Consider the following 22,400-nt stretch of genomic DNA (forward strand, 5'->3'; position numbering starts at 1 on the left):
ACTCTTCAACATTCAAATTATTATTACATTCATACTACATTCTGTCAGTATTTCAGTTCAACTTCAGCATTAAAGCATTCACATGCAATTCCTTCAGGAAAGCCTCATCAATCGCAAGTTTTCCCTCGATGAATTCCAAAAATTCCTGGATTTCCTCAAATTCCCGTTTTTCCTGGACATTTGTCCCATTCAAAATGAATTGGCCATTTCTCAAACTTCCACCATTTCCACATTTTTCAGCCGATTCAAACCATTTCACCTTGAACATATTCCACTCATTATGGATTTCCACATTTTTCAGCCGATTCAAACCATTTCACCTTGAACATATTCCACTCATTATGGAAATTCAAACATATTTTTTTTAAGTTAAAAATATATATTTTTTTGAAACTCTGTTTTGACGCTTTTTTCTGGCGACTATTCATTCTGCATTTTACAACCCACTTCAACCGTTCCACCGTCATAACATTCCTATTAAACAGGACAACAAAATTAAGTTGTTTTTTGAACTGGAAAAATTCTCGGTTTTCCCGAAATTCTGTATTAACATTTCTCAATTCAAAAACTGTCACTACTTCAACATTTCTTGCCTGATTTAAACAATTCCAACACCAACCAATTCAGCTCATTCAGGACAATTATGCGCCTAAGGATTAAAAAAAAATTCTCGCTTTTCTCAAAATTCCCAAATTGCTAGGATTGGGACATTTTTCAACCTATGCAAACCATTCCAACATCAACACATTCCACTCATCCTGGATATTGAAACTAGCACTTTCCCAAGTGCCCAAACCAACTCCTGGTTTTACTGGAAATTCAAGCTCTTCAACATTCCAACATTCAAACTATTATTACATTCATACTACATTCTGTCAGTATTTCAGTTCAACTTCAGCATTAAAGCATTCACACGCAATTCCTTCAGGAAAGCCTCATCAATAGCGAGTTTTCCCTCTCCGAATTCCAAAAATTCCCACATTTCCCCACATTCCCGTTTGTCCAGGACATTTGTCCCATTCAAAATGAATTGGCCATTTCTCAAACTTCCACCATTTCCATATTTTTCAGCCGATTCAAACCATTTCACCTTGAACATATTCCACTCATTATGGAAATTCAAACTTATTTTTTTTAAGTTAAAAATATTCCTTTTTTTGAAACTCTGTTTGGACGCTTTTTCCTGGCGAGTATACATTCTGCATTTTTCAACTCACTTCAACCGTTCAACTGTCATAACATTCCAACATGTTTTTTGAACTGGAGAAATTCTCGGTTTTCCCGAAATTCCGTAATAACATTTCTCAATTAAAAAACTGTCACTACTTCAAAATTTCTTGCCTGATTTAAACAATTCCAACACCAACTAATTCAGCTCATTCAGGACAATCATGCTCCTAATCATTTAAAAAAAAATTCCCGCTTTTATCAAAATTCATAGGAATGGGACATTTGTCAACCTATTTAAACCATTCCACCTTCAACACATTCAAACTATCATTTTCCCAAGTAAATTTTTTTTTCCAGGAATTCCCAGAATTTTTGATTTTCCAAACCCTATTTCCACCCTGTTTTCCGTTGACTACTCCTCTCACATTTTTCAACTCACTTCAACCGTTCCACCGTCATAACATTCCTATTAAACAGGACAATAAAATTAAGTTGTTTTTCGAACTGTAAAAATACCCAGTTTCCCGAAATTCCGTAATAACATTTCTCAATCAAAACACTGTCACTACTTCAACATTTCTTGCCTGATTTAAACAATTCCAACACTAACTGATTCAGCTCATTCAGGACAATCATGCTCCTAATCATTTTGAAAAAAAAAAACCCGCTTTTCTCAAAATTCCCAAATTTCCAGGAATGGGACATTTTTCAACCTATTCAAACCATTCCAACATCAACATATTCCACACATCCTGGACATTAAAACTAGCACTTTCCCAAGTTCCAAACCAAATCTTGGTTTTCCTGGAAATTCAAACTCTTCAACATTCAAACTATTATTACATTCATATTTCAGTTCAACTTCAGCATTAAAGCATTCACATGCAATTCCTTCAGGAAAGCCTCATCAATCGCGAGTTTTCCCTCGACGAATTCCAAAAATTCCTAGATTTCCCAAAATTCACGTTTTTCCGGGACATTTGTCCGATTCAAAATTAATTGGCCATTTCTGAAACTTCCACCATTTCAACATTTTTCAGCCGATTCAAACCATTTCACCTTGAACATATTCCAGTCATTCTGGAAATTCAAACTTATTTTTTCAAGTTAAAAAGATTCCTTTTTTTAAAATTCTGTTTTGACGCTTTTTTCTGGCGACTATTCATTCTGCATTTTTCAACCCACTTCAACCGTTCCACCGTCATAACATTCCTATTAAATAGGACAAAAAAATAAGTTGTTTTTTGAACTGGAACAATTCCTGGTTTTCCTGAAATCCAGCATTACCATGTCTCAATTAAAAACCTTTTACTACTTCAACATTTCTTGCCTGATTTAAACAATTCCAACAGCAACCAATTTAGCTCATTCAGGACAGTCATGCTCCTAATCATTTTTTTTTTTAAATTCCGATTTTCCCAAAATTCCAGGAATGGGACATTTTTCAACCTAATCAAACCATTCCTTTTTGTTATTTTTATTTATTTATTGTATTTATTTTTTGTCCTGTCCAGCTTCTCAGACAAATCATACGTTGAGGTAGATGCCCATATCGGCTGTAGAAGTTTACTTTACAAAAGAGAAGTCTGGGATACTTCTCTTGTTGCCTTATTTGTATTTGACTTTAAATACATGTATTTATATTATCATTTGGTGCAGCAGGGCCAGAGCAGGAGGGGATAGAAAGAGAAAAAAAGGAAGACAGAGTGTGAAATTGTGGGGATAAGACGGAGAGACAAAAACAACAACAGCAAATACAACAATAACAACATTAGAGCAACATTGGCAAATACGATATGTACAAATATGATAGTAAAAGTGATGGCAAAGAAGCAGTTAGTGAAATAAATAATACAGAAATGACAATGAGCATTATTACACTATAAATAGAATACAAATACCAATAGAAATACCGCTATTGATAATGAATAATAACAATAATTTACCTCTATTATCAACAATACAGTTGTTCAAATGCAACAATACATACACGTAATGAAAACTACATATACAAAATAAAGCAGAAAAATGGAGGGGAAGAAAGAGAAGCAAGCTATGTTAACCTTGTAGATTGTTATAGTAACAATAGGTTAAGCTTTGTCAGTGTGCCATGTGTTACCCATTTTACCCTAGGGTAAACTACATGTGTATATGTATGTTTGTACAGTGAATGTATATGTACAGTATGTGTATATGTATGTTTGTACAATGAATGTGTGTGTGGATGTATGAACTTTGAGTATGTAGGTATGTACTGTATATGTGTATGTATGTATGTACGTATGTATGTATGTATGTATGTATGTACGTATGTATGTATGTATGTATGTATGTATGTATGTATGTATGTATGTATGTATGTATGAATAATGGAATTCAAACCACTTCAACATCAACACATTACACTCATCCTGGACATTGAAACAAGCAGTTTCCCAAGGTCCGAACCAAATTCCGATTTTCCTGGAAATTCAAACTCTTCAACATTCAAACCATTCCAACATTCAAACGATTATTACATTCATACTACATTCTGTCAGTATTTCGTTTCAACTTCAGCATTAAAGCATTCACATGCAATTCCTTCAGGAAAGCCTCATCAATCACGGGTTTTCCCTCGACAAATTCCAAAAATTCCCAGATTTCCCCAAATTCCCGTTTGTCCAGGACATTTGTCCCATTCAAAATGAATTGGCCATTTTTCAAACTTCCACCATTTCCAAATTGTTCAGCCGATTCAAACCATTTCACCTTGAACACATTCCACTCATTCTGGAAATTCAAACTTATTTTTTCAAGTTAAAAAAAATTCCAGGAATTCCCAAAATTTCCTTTTTTTTAACTCTGTTTTGACGCTTTTTTCTGGCGACTATTCATTCTGCATTTTTCAACCCACTTCAACCGTTCCACCGTCATAACATTCCTATTAAACAGGACAAAAAAATAAGTTGTTCTTTGAACTGGAAAAAATCCAGGTATTCTTGAAATTCAGTATAACCATTTCTCAATTAAAAACCTGTCACTACTTCAACATTTCTTGCCTGATTTAAACAATTCCAACACCAACAAAATGAGCTCATTAGGGGCATTCATGCTCCTAATCATTTTCAAAAAAATTCCCGCTTTTCCCAAAATTCCAGGAATGGGACATTTTTCAACCTAATCAAACCATTCCTTTTTGTTATTTTAATTTATTTATTTTAATGTATTTTTTGTCCTGTCCAGCTTCTCAGACAAATCATATAGTTGATGTAGATGCCCACATCGGCTGTACAAGTTTACTTTACAAAAGAGAAGTCTGGGATACTTCTCTTGTTGCCTTATTTGTATTTGACTTTATTAAATGTATTTATATCATCATTTGGTGCAGCAGGGCCAGAGCAGGAGGGGATAGAAAGAGAAAAAAAGGACGACGGGGTGAAATTGTGGGGATAAGACGGAGAGACAAAAACAACAGCAAATACAACAATAACAACATTAGAACAACATTGGCTAATACAATATGTACAAATATGATGGTAAAAGTGATAGCAAAGAAGCAGTTAGTGAAATAAATAATACAGAAATGACAATGAGCATTATTACACTATAAATGGAATACAAATACCAATAGAAATAGCGGTATTGATAATTAATAATAACAATAATTTACCTCTATTATCAATCAATCAATGTTTACTTATATAGCCCTAAATCACTAGTGTCTCAAAGGGCTGCACAAACCACAACACAAACCACTACGACATCCTCGGTAGGCCCACATAAGGGAAAGGAAAACTCACACCCAGTGGGAAGTTGGTGACAATGATGACCATGAGAACCTTGGAGAGGACCACATATGTGGGGAACCCCTATCAACAATACATTTGTTGAAATGCAACAATACATATACGTAATGATAACTACATATACAAAAGAAAGCAGAAAAACGGAGGGGAATAAAGAGAAACAAGCTATATTAACCTTGCAGATTGTTATTGTAACAGTAGGTTAAGCTTTTTCAGTGTGCAAAGTGTTACCCAGTTTACCCTATGCCTTAGGGTAAACTGAGGGTAAACTACATGTGTTTATGTACGTTTGTACAGTGAATGTATATGTACAGTATGTGTTTATGCATATTTGTACAATGAATGTGTGTGTGGATGTATGAACTTTGAGTATGTAGTAGGTATGTAGTGTATTTGTGTATGCATGTGGGAGTGTATGTACGTATGTACTGTATGTATGTATGTATGTATGAATAATGGAATTCAAATCATTCCGACATCAACACATTCCACGCTTCCTGGACATTAAAAATAGCAGTTTCCCAAGTTCTAAACCAAATTCCGGGTTTCTTGGAAATTCAAACTCTTCAACATTTAAACCATTCCAACATTCTAACGATAATTACATTCATACTAAATTCTGTCAGTATTTCAGTTCAACTTCAGCGTTAAATCATTCAAATGCGATTCCTTCAGAAAAGCCTTATCAATCACGGGTTTTCCCTCGACAAATTCCAAAAATTCACAGATTTCTCCAAATTCCCGTTTTTCCAGGACCTTTGTCCCATTCAAAATGAATTGGCCATTTTTCAAACTTCCACCATTTCCACATTTTTCAGCCAATTCATACCATTTCTCTTTGAACATATTCCATCCATCCTGGAAATTCAAAATTATTTTTTCAAGTAAAAAAAAATTGCAGGAATTCCCAGAATTTCCTTTTTTTGAAACCCTGTTTTGACGTTTTTTTCTGGCGACTATTCATTCTGCATTTTTCAATCCACTTCAACCTTTCCACCAACAAAACATTCCTCTTAATCAGGACAAAAAATTAAGTTGTTTTTTGAACTAGAAAATTCCCGTTTTTCCCCGAAATTCCTTAATACCATTTATCAATTCAAACTGTTACTACTTCAACATTTCTCGACCAATTTGAAAAATTCCAATATTAACCATTTCAACTCATTGAGAACATTCACGTCTTTTAACATTTTCCCCAAAAATTCCCGCTTTTTCCAAATTTCCATGAAATCTCCATTGAAATGATTAGGACAATTTTCAAAGTTTCACAATTCCCACATTTTTCATCCCATACAAACCGTTCCTACTCCACAATTTTCAGCTTGTTGAAAATTGTGTGCTCGCCAACATTTAAAAAAAAATCCCAGATTTCCAGGAATTCCCACTTTTCAGGGACATTTTCCCCATTCAAAATGTATTGTCCATTTTTTAAACTTCTACAATTCGCACATTTTCTAACCTATTCAAACCATTGCAACATCCACACATTCAAATCATCCAACTAACACTTTCTAAAATCCAAACTAAATTCCGGTTTTCCTGGGAATTCAAACTCTTCGTCATAAAAACCATTCCAACGTTCAAACTATTCTTACAATCATACTACATTCTGTCAGTATTTTAGTTCAACTTCAGCATTGAAGCATTCACATGCAATTCCTTCAGGAAAGCTTCATCAATCACAGGCTTTCTCTTGACAAATTCCAAAAATTCCCAGATTTCCCAGAAGTCCCGGTTTTCCGGAACATTTGTCCCATTCAAAAATAATTGGCAATTTTTCAAACTTCCACAATTTCCACATTTTTCAACCTATTCATACCATTCCACCTTCAACACATTCCACCATCTTGGAAATGTAATCTCCTCTTTTTTCAAAATAAAAAAATAATCCAGGATTTTCCAGAATTTTTTCAAAGCCCTATTTCCACCCTTTTTTCTGACGACTACTCCTCCCACATTTTTCAACCCACTTCAACCATTCCACCGTCCAAACATTCCTCCTAATTAGGACAAAAAAAAAGTCGTTTTTGAATGGGAAAAATTCTAATTTTTCCAGAAATTCCAGGAATTCCTTAATACCATTTCTCAATTTAACATTTCTCGACCGATCTGAAAAATTTCAACACCAGCCATTTCAACTCATTCAGACCATTCACGTTTTTTACCATTTTCAAAAAAATTCCCGCTTTTCCCAAAATTCCCAAATTTGGGAGAAATTCCCTTTTAAGTCAATGGGACATTATTCAAAGTTCCACAACTCCCACATTTTTCATCTGATTCAAACTGTTCCAACTTCAAAATATTCAGCCTGTTTTGGGAATATTCACTAGAGAACGTTTCGGCCACACGGCCTCTAATCATTCGCTTTACCAGATAAAACTGCACATTCTAGAGCCTTCAAGCATTGGCGACTTTCTATCTAGCAACTTTTGGGGGGTTATGTTTGGAGACATTAAAGCATGTAACACCCTTAATGTCCTCAACGTACTCAGCACAAGCGGTCTTCTGTCTACTGAATGTCTGCTCTAAAACATCTTGTACTGAAAACACATTTCCTTGTTCTTTGAAGGGCAATTACAATGAAGTCCATTCCATTTCCGTCAGAGCGGAGAGGAGACTCAGACCCACTCTGCAAAGCTGCCGCTGTTTCTGCCTTGGTTGAGATGTAAGTGTTTCATCACTGACATGCTTCAAACAAAAACAAATATATTGTTAATGTCAAGGAGCCAGTCAATAGATCTGTTTTTTTTATGGACATCTCAACCCTTCAGTCTTTTGATCAAATATGATACTCTAACATTTAACAATATATAACAAATACAAATACAACTATACTAAGAATCAACAGAAGAAAAATAATTTACAGTTCTAATCATAATTTGCATTTTTTTAACGCCCACATCTTTTCTTTAAGTTTATGGATTGCATTGTCTTGATGTTGCTCGTTCTACTATTTACTAATAATGCAGGAACCACCAGTTTTTTATGTGTCTATTTAAAAAATATAGACTTGACATTGTTCTGACATGGTACGTGATACATTTAATTTTCTTTTCACCAGGCACAGCGTACATCTGAATTGAATCGTATCGAATTGCATTGCATCGAATTGCTTCAAGTTGTAATTTTTTAACAAGTATTGTTAGTGAATCGTGTCATAACCCATGTATCAAGATTCATATCAGATCACACATATCACCATCTAAGGTAGAGCTGCACACCGCTAATATATATACAGTATATATATATATATATATATATAGACCCTGTTTCCATATGAGTTGGGAAATTGTGTTAGATGTAAATATAAACTGAATAGCGAATTATACAATGTTTTTATTAACATCTAACACAATTTCCCAACTCATATGGAAACGGGGTTTGTATGATGGCCCAGATGTGAATCACTACAATAAGGCTGGTCTGAGGATGTGGCAAGCAAGGTTTACTGTTAAAAGAAATGTTGCAATAGTCTACATTGAAACACAGGGTATGGATACACTTCCAGGTCAGAGGTGACTATGACTCGCGCATCTTAAATGACCATTGTGTGTGTGTGGATACGGATAAGGTTAGGTGGGATTCACCCTGGATAAAGGGGCCTAAGTATAGTTCCCCCTCCACTAGCAAAGACAAGTAGCCACTGGATGAAAGTGAGGAAAAAAAACTGGTGGGACAGGATTGTTTTTTTGGAGTTCAATGATCAAGAGTGGAAACTTTGCACGTTAATGGAAAGTCATATGACCCCAGAACTAGTTCCCGTGACAGCTCCTGTTCCACTCATCATGCGTATCAATGTCGTACTCTACACACTATGTCACTTTGCTAAATATTGAGTTGTTGTGAATCAATTTGGGATTAGCAAGAGCTGCGTCAAAAAAGTTTGTCTATTAATTTAGTAAAAAAACATGGTTCAAAGGCCAATTGAACAACTAATCTGTGCACTAACTGATGAAGAGGAAGGAGAGATTGCCAGACGGTTTGCGGCATCACAATAAAGTACGCAGACGCATATCGGACGTCACAGACATGCGCAGTAAGGATCATTTCGACCCGAACTTCGGAAGAAGTGTTTGCATGCGCTCCAATCTGAACTATCGGCATAAACCAACCGTCTCGATCGGAAGGAAATTTTCATCCAAACGTGTGCGATCTGGTCAGATTATTTCGAATGGCGTGTTTACATAAAGCATTTTTATTCCGGTAAGGCTTTTAATCCGATTAATGGTGTCCATGTACACATGACTAATGGCAACCCCCATTCAGATCGGGTCTTTGTGGTTTGGGTAAAATCACCTTTGTGGCACCTGTTATGCGTTTTCCGCCTTTAAAACAGCCGTATGTTTATCGGTTTATCAGCAAAGATGGCGGGAGGGGATTAGAATTTGTCTGTCTTGTTAGAAACATGAAGAGAACTCCTTGAGCGCTTTGATAGGCGAAAGGTTAGAAACATTGGGTGGTACAAACAAGTTCATGAAAATAATTATTTTTAAAATATTACATAAACGGACATGGCGGAAGAGGGTAGGAACATTAGACCATACTTGCCAACCCACCCGATTTTCCCGGGAGAATTGTTGCCCCTCCCGAAAATCTCCCGGAGCAACCATTTTTCCGGATTTCTCCCGATTTCCGCCCGGACAACAATATTGGGGGCGTGCCTTAAAGGCACTACCTTTAGCGATTCTACAACCTGTGGTCAAGTCTGCTTTTCCTCCATACAAACAGCGTGCCACCCAAGTCACAAAATATATGCAGCTTTTACTCACACATGGGTGAATGCAAGGCATACTTGATCAACAGCCATACAGGTCACACTGAGGGTGGCAGTATAAACCAGTGGTTCTCAAATGGGGGTACGCGTACCCCTGGGGGTACTTGAAGGTATGCCAAAGGGTAAGTGACATTTTTAAAAAATATTCTAAAAATAGCAAAAATTAAAAAATCTTTATTAATATTTATTGAATAATACTTCAACATAAACTATGAAAATAAATGCAACACTGCAATATTCAGTGTTGACAGCTAGATCTTTTGTGGACATGTGCCATAAATATTGATGTTAAAGATTTCTTTTTTTGTGAAGAAATGTTTCGAATGAAGTTGATGAATCCAGATGGATCTCTATTACAATCCCCAAAGAGGGCACTTTAAGTTGATGATTACTTCTATGTGTGGAAATCTTTATTTATAATTTAATCAGATGTTTATTTTTCAACAAGTTTTTCGTTATTTTTATATCTTTTTTTCCAAATAGTTCAAGAAAAGACCACTACAAATGAGCAATATTTTGCACTGTTATACAATTTAATGAATTAGAAACTGATGACACAGTGCTCTATTTTACTTCTTTATCTCTTTTTTTCAATCAAAAATGCTTTGCTCTGATTAGGGGGTACTTGAATTAAGAAAATGTTCACGGAGGTACATCACTGGAAAAAGGTTGAGAACCACTGGTATAAACAACTTTAACACTGTTACAAATATGCGCCACACTGTGAACCCACACCAAACAAGAATGACAAACACAATTCGGGAGAACAGCCGCACCGTAACACACAAACACAACAGAACAAATACCCAGAACCCCTTGCAGCACTAACTCTCCCAGGACGCTACAATATACACTCACGCTACCACCAAAACCCGCACGCACACCTCTACCCCGACGCCCCCCCATTTCCCGAATTCGGAGGTCTCAAGGTTGGCAAGGATGCGTTAGACGTGTCGGGACTACAAGTCTGAATGAGCTGAGGACGTGCAGACAATGGACACAGGCGAAAGTAGTTTTTTCTTCTACTATTTCCAGGGAAAAAAAAGACAACTCAGATTGTTTATTCTGATTAAACGCATGTATACGCACATCACGATCTTATCAATGCATTTAGTGTCCATGTGAACAGTGGATTTGGAATTCCGATCAACCGAGGCTTACATAGGAATGGAGAAATTTTGCGCACCGATACGTAGTTATGATCACTTTATTGGATTTTGTTGTTGTGCACGGAAAATAAACATATGCAGTCCTCCATTGTTGTGGTGTGCTGGCTCGTGTTTTTTTTTTCCACAGTGAAAAATGTACTGTACTCTAATGCAGCAATTTTGAAACATTTTAACTCATGGCTTTTGTAAGTTTGTTTGTCGACAGATTATTTGTGTGTCACCCTTATGCAAATGTGTTGGTCCCAGTTCTGCGTTGATCTCATTTGCTTCCTTGGTATATTTTAGGTCACACAAGCTGCAGACAGCATCTTATTAGGCGCTCGCTAGAGGGACGCCATAATAATGAAGTAGATGAGGACGCCATCAGGAAGCACCGCGAGACGAGAAGGTAATTAAGGCTATCTCCAGCATCATGAAATCACCCAAAGGAACCCTGCGTGCATCCAATTAGTCAGCTTAAGCGTGGAGAGGGTGTGTTTATTCATGGGTCCCCCTCGCAGGGAGAAGCTCGCCCTTCATGGTGTCATTCAAAGCAGTGTTTATCCGGAGCCCTCTTCAGCAGCTTCACACCTTCCAATGGCGCTAATTGCCCTTTTGTCCAAGTGTTTTTGTACGCGCTTAAAGTTAAGCATGTTTCTTTTCTTTCGTATTCTCCCAGCTAGCCTCTGGACACGCCCACTAATTTCAGCACAAGTGCTGAAATGAGCATTAGACTGTAAAAAACAAGTTGCCTCTAAATTGAAGCTGTATAATAAATATATCTGATTCGTGACGCCGAAAGATTTTGCGAGTAAATAGATATGATAAAAATAGGATCAAGCTCACTGAAATTCCTGAGCAGTTTTGAGAGAATAGGAATGGGGACGCCAGTGATGTGATCGCATGACGTAGAGGAGGAACCACAGATCCCTTCCCCATCTACACAATGCTAATCAAGCAGACTTTGTGAGAGCCAACAACGATTACTTTGAAAAAAATAATGATCCAGAACCGTTTAATTTTGAGCCCGAACTCAGAGGATGAGCAATAAGTTTTAGAAGCCGAGTGCTAAACGGATGTAGCTTTAGCAATGCATTAGCAACATTGCTAGATGCTAAACATACAAACTAAAAATACCAAATCATAATAAAATTAACACTGTAATATTTCCACTTTCGATGGGATGTAGACTGACAGGACACTCACATAATTCAGTTTAGATGAAGAAGCAATTACAAACCCCGTTTCCATATGAGTTGGGAAATTGTGTTGGATGTAAATATAAACGGAATACAATGATTTGCGAATCATTTTCAACCCATATTCAATTGAATGCACTACAAAGACAAGATATTTGATGTTCAAACTCATAAACTTAATTTTTTCTTTGCAAAAAATTAACTTAGAATTTCATGGCTGCAACACGTGCCAAAGTAGTTGGGAAAGGGCATGTTCACCACTGTGTTACATCACCTTTTCTTTTAACATCACTCAATAAACGTTTGGGAACTGCGGAAACTAATTGTTGAAGCTTTGAAAGTGGAATTCTTTCCCATTCTTGTTTTATGTAGAGCTTCAGTCGTTCAATAGTCCGGGGTCTCCGCTGTCGTATTTTACGCTTCATAATGCGGCACACATTTTCGATGTGAGACATGTCTGGCCTGCAGGCCGGCCAAGAAAGTACCCGCATTCTTTTTTTACGAGGCCACGCTGTTGTAACACATGCTGAATGTGGCTTGGCATTGTCTTGCTGAAATAAGCAGGGGCGTCCATGAAAAAGACGGCGCTTAGGTGGCAGCATATGTTGTTCCAAAACCTGTATGTACCTTTCAGCATTCATGGTGCCTTCACAGGTGTGTAAGTTACCCATGCCTTGGGCACTAATGCACCCACATTCCATCACAGATGCTGACTTTTGAACTTTGCGTCGATAACAGTCTGGATGGTTCGCTTCCCCTTTGGTCCGAATGACACGATGTCGAATATTTACAAAAACAATTTGAAATGTGGACTCGTCAGACCACAGAACACTTTTTCACTTTGCATCAGTCCATCTTAGATGATCTCGGGCTCAGAGAAGCCGTCTGCGTTTCTGGATGTTGTTGTTAAATGGCGTTCGCTTTGCATAATAGAGCTTTAACTTGCACTTACAGATGTAGCGACAAACTGTATTTAGTGACAGTAGCGACAAACTGTATTTAGTGACAGTGGTTTTCTGAAGTGTTCCTGAGCCCATCTGGTGATATCCTTTAGAGATTGATGTTGGTTTTTGATAAAGTCTGAGGGATCGAAGGTCACGGTCATTCAATGTTGGTTTCCGGCCATGCTGCTTACGTGAAGTGATTTCTCCAGAATCTCTGAACCTTTTGATGATATTATGGACCGTAGATGTCGAGATCCTTACATTTCTTGCAATTGCACTTTGAGAAACGTTGTTCTTTAACTGTTTGACTATTTGCTCACGCAGTTGTGGACAAAGGGGTGTACCTCGCCCCATCCATTCTTGTGAAAGACTGAGCATTTTTTGGGAAGCTGTTTTTCTACCCGATCATGGCACCCACCTGTTCCCAATGAGCCTGCACACATGTGGGATGTTCCAAATAAGTGTTTGATGAGCATTCCTCAACTTTATCAGTGTTTATTGCCACCTTTCCCAACTTCTTTGTCACGTGTTGCTGGCATCAAATTCTAAAGTTAACTATTGTTTGCAAAAAAAAAATGTTTATCAGTTTGAACATCAAATATGTTGTCTTTGTAGCATATTCAACTGAATATGGGTTGAAAAGGATTTGCAAATCATTGTATTCCGTTTATATTTACATCTAACACAATTTCCCAACTCATATGGAAATGGGGTTTGTACAAACCTCATTGAGGGTTAAAAAAAAAGTTGCACAAGAAGCAACTTTTTGTGTCTTTTTCATCATCTCGGGGGATGTGAAAGTAGACCAGCCTGTCGGTCCATGGCCACATTTGTCTACTAGCAGGTGAGAGATGCATGAATTAAAATCCAGAATTTACTTTTAAAAAGTTTGAGAAGAAGCAGAAGCAGCCGGCGGCTCAGTGTGTCAACAATAGCAGTAAGCTTGCATTAGCTCACTTCTATCAACGCGCCACTAAAATAGTCCGTCTGCGTTAGAACTGAAATAACAATATCACTCATTTGATTAATTTTCAGGTCACGACATGTAAATGGTGTATTGTTGGCACTTAATGGATGTTTTTAGAGAGATTTATGAGCGCAACAGAGGACCCTCCATCTGTTGACTCAATTGTTAGATATTCATTTACGATTTAGAATGCATAAAAAAGCCGAGCATGTGTTCTTGTCTTACAAAAGGATTGTGAATGATACACAGAAAATCTCTTTCCAATATTTCCAGTTTAACTAATCTGATAATATGGTTGGAGCCGTGGTTCTCAAATGGGGGTACGCATACCCCTGGGGGTACTTGAAGGTATGCCAAGGGGTACGTGAGATTTTTTTAAAAAATTCTAGAAATAGCAACAATTCAAAAATAATTTATAAATAAATGTATTGAATAATACTTCAACAAAATATGAATGTAAGTTCATAAACTGCAAAAAAAAATACAACAGTTCAATATTCAGTGTTGACAACTAGCTTTTTTGTGGACATGTTCCATAAATATTGATGTTAAAGATTTCTTTTTTGTGAAGTAATGCTTAGAATTAAGTTGATGAATCCAGATGGATCTCTATTACAATCCCCAAAGAGGGCACTTTAAGTTGATGATTACTTCTATGTGTAGAAATCTTTATTTATAATTGAATTACTTGTTTATTTTTCAACAAGTTTAATTATTTTTATATCTTTTTTTCCAAAAAGTTCAAGAAAGACCACTACAAATGTGCAATATTTTGCACTGGTATACAATTTTATAAATCAGAAACTGATGACATAGTGCTGTATTTTACTTCTTTATCTATTTTTTTCAACCAAAAATGCTTTGCTCTGATTAGGGGGTACTTGAATTAAAAAAAAATGTTCACAGGAGGTACATCCCTGAAAAAAGGTTGAGAACCACTGGGTTAGAGTGTATTGAGCCAGAACACTGCCAGTAAGATATGGTATTGAAAAAAAAAAGTTGTACTGGCACTGAAACAAGTTTTGGCGACAAATAAATACAAACATTGAAAAAATACTATATTTTTGGTGAATGTTTTCGATGCCAATTAAATTCATATTTTTGTACACTTCTATTGTATTATAAAAAAAAAGAGAAGCAATCATAACAACCTTTGAAAGACACAAAAACTAAGTTTACAAATTATGAATACTTACATCGAAAACATCCACTGAAATATTGTATTTTTTCAATTTTTGTATTTATTTGTCGCCTAATCTTGTTTCGGTGGCTCTACAACTATTCCTACAATGTCAATTTTTTTTCTGATGCCAAATCTCACTGCCAGTGTTCTGCCTCCATAAGAGTGCAGAAACAGAAATGACCAAAGGTGTTCAGAGCTGAATATTCAAATTGTCTGACTGAATTTGTGGCATTGTGTGATGTTTAGACTATATTTTCACATACTTTGTAAATTCTAAATACAATTGGATATGGTTAAATAAATAGAATAAAACACGATTAAACATACAATTTCAACTTGATTTTCCATTTTACTGGTAATTGCTAAAGGGAATCACAGTTAAAAAAATGTTTGGCCTATCATTCACAATCCCTATTTAAGACAAGAAGACATTTTATTTTTTTATGCATCCTAATCTATAAAATACGTCAAGTACAATGTGGCTAACCAAGTACAATGTGGCTAACCAGTCAACTTATGGGAGTACTCTACATACTGTATCTTCTAAAAGAAAACATCCAAAAACTGCCAACAATATTCTTATTTTCATTCTGGGACCAGAATATTAATCAATATTAGCAATATTGTTATTATAAGAGGAACTACTTTTAGTGGCGCCGTGATCACAGAGAGCTAACCAACCTCTGCTGTTATATTGACATACCGAGCTGCTGCATCGCCTCAAAGTTGGTAAACAATAATTCTAGATGCCTCTCACCTGGATAGTAGAACGTTGTGGACATAAACCAAGAAGTTGGTCAACTTTGACATTCAAATTATATCTGCAGATGGCAAGAAAGACACAAAAAGAGATTTGTGTATCTGTTTTTTTTTTTACCTGCATGAGGATTATGATTAATTCTTCATCTAAACGGGAAGATGTAAATATCCAGTCAGTCAGCATCCCAGTGAGAGCAGACATCCATCCATCCATTTTCTACCGCTTATTCCCTTTTGGGGTTGCGGGGGGCGCTGGCGCCTATCTCAGCTACAATCGGGCGGAAGGCGGGGTACACCCTGGACAAGTCGCCACCTCATCGCAGGGCCAACACAGATAGACAGACAACATTCACACTCACATTCACACACTAGGGCCAATTTAGTGTTGCCAATCAACCTATCCCCAGGTGCATGTCTTTGGAAGTGGGAGGAAGCCGGAGCACCCGGAGGGAACCCACGCATTCACGGGGAGAACATGCAAACTCCACACAGAAAGATCCCGAGCCTGGATTTGAACCCAGGACTGCAGGACCTTCGTATTGTGAGGCAGACGCACTAACCCCTCTGCCACCGTGAAGCCCGAGACCAGACATTGTAGAGTAAATGATTGTTTTATTATGTTCATAGTTTGTATTTCTTGTTTAGCACTTAGCAATTAAGCTACTTGCTGGATCTGTTATCACTCAGCTTCTAAAACTTGTAGATAATAATCAGTGTCAAGGGTTGATTTTGATGTGAGTGGTTGAAGTAGCACGTCATTCAAGATAACGAACAAGTGGTTTATCCAATCACATACAATACATTTTATTTACAGGGCCCCACCTTCTGAAATGCATCTCCAATTGAGAACCCCCAGATCAATGTGTGGAGCTCAGCGAACGACAAGGATCAGGTGAGAGTCAGGTGAAGGAAATATACCATTGTTTCCAATGAGCAGCAGGGACCGTCTACAAATTGCAACCTCTTACAACACGAAGTTTAATAAATTAAACTTTATTATTATATACTCTACGGCCTCACTATAACATTAGATATGAAGAGTATCATTTTAAGGAATACTACATTAATTATTTTAGAAAATCATTATTTGTATAATTTTTGAAAAATATTTAAAGTTATTAATATTTTGTGATGGTACTTAATAAAGTCCCAATAAACACCTGAAACATAGATGGTGGCCATTTGGTTCTACTACAACTTTTATTATTCAATATTTCGCTGATTATTTAAGAATAATTTTCTGGATCTAATTTTCAATTGCTTTATGATTATACATTGTATTGTCTCTAAACACACATGAGTATCAGATGGTCAGCGGTCAAGTTGAGCATACTACGAATATTATTTTGTGGAAAAATATTTTAGTGATTTTTAAATTTTATTTTAAAAAAATAATTTCCAATAGCTGTATCAACTTCAATAATACATGACTTATAAATAGTGTCAAGTTCTTTTTACTACATGTCACGGAAAATTTATTTTACGGATATTTGAGGAATATTTAAAATGTTCAATAGTTTTAAGACCAAATATGACCTATAGATAGTGTCTTGTTCTTTCTACTAAAAGTCTTCCATCCATCCATTTTCTGCCGCATGTCTCTCTCGGGGTTAATACAAGTCGTATTTTGGGGAAAAATATTTTACTGAGTTTTGAAAATTATTATTTTTTAAATTATTTTTAATAGCTTTGTGATCATGCAATATACTTAACCAGCTTCAATAATACATGATTTATAGATAGTGTCTAGTTCTTTGTACTACATGTTACGGAAAAGTTAACCCTCTCAGGGTTAATACAAGTCTTATTTTGGGGAAATTTTTTTTAATGATTTTTGTGGTTTATTTAATATTTTCAATAGCTTTAAGTCTATAGAACATATCTCAAAATCACAGGACTCAGATAGTGTCTAGTTGTTTGTACTACAAGTCTTATTTTGCAGAAAAGTTATTTTACTGTATTTAAAAAAAAATTCAATTTCCAATAGCTTTAGGACTGTACAATATATGTTCTAAAAAATATCATGACTTATCGTCTCGTTCTTTCTATTACAAGTCTGATTTTGGGGAAAGAATATTTTAATTATTTTTGAGGAATATTCAAAATGTTCAATAGCTTTAAGATTATACAACATATAATCTCAAAAATCCCATGATTTATAGTGTCTAGTTCTTTGTACTACAAGTCTTATTGTGCGGAAAAGGAATATTTAACATTTATAATTTTCAATAGCTATAAGACTATAGAACATATCTCAAAAATAACTTTCTACTACAAGTCTCCTTTTGCCGTAAAAATATTTTACAGATTTTTGAGAAATATTGAAAATGTTTCATTTTAATGGCTTTAAGATTGTACAATATGTCTTCTCAAAACTAACATGATTTAATGAAATTGTCTAGTTCTTTCTATTACAAGTGTCATTTTGAGGGAAAGTATTGTAATGATTTTTGAGGAATATTGAAAATGTTCAGTGTTCAATAGCTTTAAGAAAGTACATCATATCTCAAAAAGCACAAGACTTATAGTGTCTCGTGTGCGGAAAAACTTAGTTTCAAAATGTTCAATATTCTTAAGAAAATTTCCCAAAAATCAGTAAAATAACTTTTCCGCAAATTAAGACTTGTAGTAAAAGCAACTAGACATTTAGATCATGTGTTTTTGAGATATGTAGTATAGTCTAAAGCCATTGAACATTTTAAATATTACTTAAAATCATAAGCATATTTTCCCCAAAATAAGACTTGTAGTAGAAAGAACTAGACACTATCCATAACTCATGTGATTTTTGAGATAATTTTTTATCGTCCAAAAGCTACTGAAAATCGTAAACATTTCTCACAAATCAGTAAAATAAATTTCCACCAAAATAAGACATTAAAAAAACAAACAAACAAAAACTTGTAATGTATTTATACAGCTCTTAATCACAGGTGCCTCCAAAGCCCGCTCAAACCAAATGACATCCTCATATTAGAATCCACTTCCTGGCAAAAAATACTGTAACTCCACCCAATGGAAACAAAGAGAGATCTGCAGATCTCCCACCCAACCTCCTTTATACATTCTATTGGGGGTTCAGCAGGGAGACCTGGGTACATACAGTCTATTGGGAGGTCAGCAGGGGGCCCTGGGTACAGTCTATTGGGAGGTCAGCAGGGTGACCCTGGCTACATTCTATTTGGAGGTTAAACAGGGGGGCCCTGGGTAAAGTCTATTGGGAGGTCAGCAGGGGGCCCTGGGTACAGTCTATTGGGAGGTCAGCAGGGGCCCTTGGTTCGGTCTATTGGGAGGGAAGCAGGGGGCCCTGGGTACAGTCTGGACGGCGTGGCGCAGTGGGAGAGTGGCCGTGCGCAACACGAGGGTCCCTGGTTCAATCCCCACCTAGTACCAACCTCGTCACGTCCGTTGTGTTCTCAGCAAGACACTTCACCCTTGCTCCTGATGGGTGCTGGTTGGCGCCTTGCATGGCAGCTCCCTCCATCAGTGTGTGAATGTGTGTGTGAATGGGTAAATGTGGAAGTAGTGTCGAAGCGCTTTGAGTACCTTGAAGGTAGAAAAGCGCTATACAAGTACAACCCATTTATCATTTATTTATTGGGAGGTCAGTAGGGGCCCTTGGTTCAGTCTATTGGGAGGTCAGCAGGGGGACCCTGGGTACATTTTATTGGGGGTTCAGCAGGGAGACCTGGGTACAGTCTATTGGGAGGTCAGCAGGGGGCCCTGGGTACAGTCTATTGGGAGGTCAGCAGGGGGCCCTGGGCACATTCTATTGGGAGGTTAAACAAGGGGGCCCTGGGTACATACAGTCTATTGGGAGGTCAGCAGGGGGGACCCGGGTACAGTCTATTGGGAGGTCAGCAGGGGGCCCTGGGTACAGTCTATTGGGAGGTCAGCAGGGGGCCCTGGGCACATTCTATTGGGAGGTTAAACAAGGGGGCCCTGGGTACATACAGTCTATTGGGAGGTCAGCAGGGGGGACCCGGGTACAGTCTATTGGGAGGTCAACAGGGGGACCTGGGTACAGTCTATTGGGAGGTCAGCAGGGGGCCCTGGGCACATTCTATTGGGAGGTCAGTAGGGTGACCCTGGCTACATTCTATTTGGAGGTTAAACAGGGGGGCCCTGGGTACATACAGTCTATTGGGAGGTCAGCAGGGGGCCCTGGGCACATTCTATTGGGAGGTTAAACAGGGGGGCCCTGGGTACATTCTTTTGGGAGGTTAAACAGGGGGTCCATGGGGAGGTAAGCAGGGGGACCTGGGTACAGACTATCGGAAAGTCAGCAGGGTGACCCTGGGTACATTCTATTGGGAGATTAAACAGGGGGGCCTTGGGTACATACAGTCGATTGGGAGGTCAGCAAGGGGGACCTGGGTACATTCTATTGGGAGGTTAAACAGGGGTGCCCTGGATACAGTCTATTGGGAGGTTAAACAGGGGCTCCCTGGGTACAGACTATTAGAAGGTCAGCAGGGTCACCCTGGGTACATTCTATTTGGAGGTTAAACAGGGGGGCCCTGGATACAGTCTATTGGGAGGTCAGCAGAGGGTCCCCTGGGTTCAGTCTATTAGGAGGCCAGCAGGGGTCCCCTGGATACAGTCTATTGGGAGGTCAGCAGGGGACCTGGGTACATTCTATTGGGAGGTTAAACAGGGGGGCTCTGGGTACATATACAGTCCATTGGGAGGTCAGCAGGGGTCCCCTGGGTTCCTTCTATTGGGATTTTTGGGGATTCTGCCCATCTTCAACAATCTCTTTGTAGGTCAAGAATTCACACATTTCTATTTTCTGTGTGCTTTAAATAGTAAAACCTTGCTAGCAAGAGGCGGCTCACAATGCAGGTAATGAGGATTGTTGATTTTGTCTCTAAAGCCCTCACTTACATCTTGTAAATAACAGCTTTTTTTTCCTACACAATAATGCATTTTTAGCATAACAAAACTTCTTTACTGGGCACATTGATTGCACAAAGCGCAACAGATATTGTAGCTATGTATATTAAATAATCCTGAGTAAGTCATTTCTACATTTTTACAAATGTAGATATGTATAACAAAGTTTCCTGAATAATAAGAAATTAACAATATAAAAAAAATTCTGAACCTTTTTCTGGACACTAATTGGTAGTCTTTCTCTAGTTCGTATTTAAGAAATAACCTTTACCAATATACTTTGGTCATTTTAGTCTTATTTTATATAAAAAAAAAACATAGATTTATTGTAAAAATTGTCATAAAGAAATGAATAACAGTAATAAATGAAAATATAAGTAATTAAAGACTGATGTATGTAGAAAAGTTTCTAGTTAAAGAAATGCAAGAATTGATTTTGGATAGATGACAAAGTTAAAGGTGTGAACAAAAAATAACAGTTTTTAAATGCTTTTTGAATTGGAGTTTAAATGGTATTTTTATGCAAAATCAACTTTTCTTACCTATTGGTGCTGGTTATTGTGGAATATGGATCTGCTTAAGTCCTGAAAATGTGATGTCAAACCGTGGAGGTGTTGCAGAAATATTTATAAAACAATCTTGTCTTCTTCTAAACCTGCTCCAAACTTGTTCTGTCAGCAAATTATTCATACATGGTTTACATTTACCCAAAGTGCATTGCGCAACTCTGACGCTGTCGTCAATAAGCTGCTTCTTTTTTCCTGACCTCTTGTTGTGGGGCAGACTGGCTCGTACATGCACATGCATCCTCCGCTGTTGTCATTTCTAATACAAAGTAATTTATAGTAACTTATACATCTGTCCATAGACTCGGGATGGAAGCGCCAAAAACTACAACAAAGATGGCGGGGAGAAGACGCTGTTGAAGTGGAGGTACGTAAATAAGAGAAACATTTTTAATATGGTCTGTAAACATAATCTATGTAACATTTTGACTAAAAAAACACCATTACATGTTATGTAGACCACAAGGAAGTCTTTTACATTTAGAACGTTTAAATCGGACTTTTTTAAGGTGGAGATCATGTGGTGAACATAAAAACACAGCAACGTTCTTGTAATCAAATTCCCTGTTTATAATCAAAAATACAATCCAAGCATTTACAGCGTATTACAACAATTCTATGCACCTCTTCACAGCCTTTGCGGAGAATGAAGAAATATATGACTACTTGTGTCTTTTTTTTCTTTTCTTCCCAAGAAATTATTTTACAAAGCGGGAAGGACAAACAAAAACAGAGACGGGATGGAGGCTGCATGGTTGTGTCCCAGCCTGATGACCTCACGGGTTGCAGTCTGTGTCGTCCTCAGTCCATCGCACCCGCCCAAAAGGCTCAGAAAAAGCTGGCACGGCGCGGGCCACACCTGTAAGTAGCGATCCAGTGACTTCTGCTGTGACTCCGGGGAGAGTCGTCACGTCAACTAAAACTAACATTCCTGAATCTGTGGAGCACATCGTGTTCTCAAATGTCGCGTGTCGTCCGTGAAGGGGTGGGGGGCGGGGGGGGATGA

The 22,400-nt window shown here is 37.4% G+C and overlaps 1 long non-coding RNA gene across 1 annotated transcript in view; it reads left to right on the forward strand.

Annotated features, from left to right (window-relative positions):
- LOC133546225 (uncharacterized) overlaps positions 1–21,761 on the forward strand; it is a 28,071-nt gene extending 6,310 nt beyond the window's left edge. The window contains exons 2-4 of the long non-coding RNA XR_009805034.1: positions 11,187–11,289; positions 16,747–16,824; positions 21,697–21,761. This is a non-coding gene — a long non-coding RNA (uncharacterized LOC133546225). The remainder of the gene's footprint in view (positions 1–11,186; positions 11,290–16,746; positions 16,825–21,696) is intronic.
- The last annotated feature ends 639 nt before the right edge of the window (positions 21,762–22,400 follow it).

The sequence above is a fragment of the Nerophis ophidion genome, linkage group LG29 (genome assembly GCF_033978795.1).
Source record: "Nerophis ophidion isolate RoL-2023_Sa linkage group LG29, RoL_Noph_v1.0, whole genome shotgun sequence".
Classification (NCBI taxonomy): Eukaryota; Metazoa; Chordata; class Actinopteri; order Syngnathiformes; family Syngnathidae; genus Nerophis; species Nerophis ophidion.